Source organism: Triticum dicoccoides, chromosome 7B, assembly GCF_002162155.2.
Source record: "Triticum dicoccoides isolate Atlit2015 ecotype Zavitan chromosome 7B, WEW_v2.0, whole genome shotgun sequence".
Classification (NCBI taxonomy): domain Eukaryota; kingdom Viridiplantae; phylum Streptophyta; class Magnoliopsida; order Poales; family Poaceae; genus Triticum; species Triticum dicoccoides.
The window spans coordinates 513,521,911-513,522,510 of NC_041393.1; positions in this window are offsets into that span (position 1 = coordinate 513,521,911).

A 600-nucleotide genomic window follows, 5' to 3' on the forward strand; every position below is an offset into this window, starting at 1 on the left:
TGGCGTCTGGCCCCGGTAAGTGGATAACCCCACCGGGAGAGTGTGTGGGTCCCACCCCACACACTTTCCCCAATCCAGCCCGAGCTTGAAGAAGAGCTGTTGCCTCCCCACTCTCTCTCACCCCTCAAGCTCCCCCCTCAAATCCTCTTCAAAAGGTACATCCCTTAGGTGGATCTTTCCATCACTTTGTTGCTCTTGTTAATCTCTCCCAAATCATCCAATTATTTTTTGTTAAGTCTTGTCCTTTTGGTTGCATTTTATACATGTTGGTGGAACCCTAGTTCATGTTTTCTCCCCCTTATGTTAGTGTGAATGGCTTGGTTAACTTTGATAATATAGTGCTATGCATGGTGTGTAGTAGGAATATATGTTTGTTGAGTAGAAAGATTGGGGGTTAGGGTTAGTTAGTGATTAGGGTTAACTTTGCTTAGTGTGTTAATTAGTGATTAGTGATACTTTTGTGGACATCGCCAATAATATAGTGTTGATATGATTTGGATATAATAAGATGTATTTGGATAAACACCAATTCTCATTGAGGTCTTAAATGCATTCATGTAATTTTTAGATGGAGAGACTTGTTAATGTTCATTACATTGA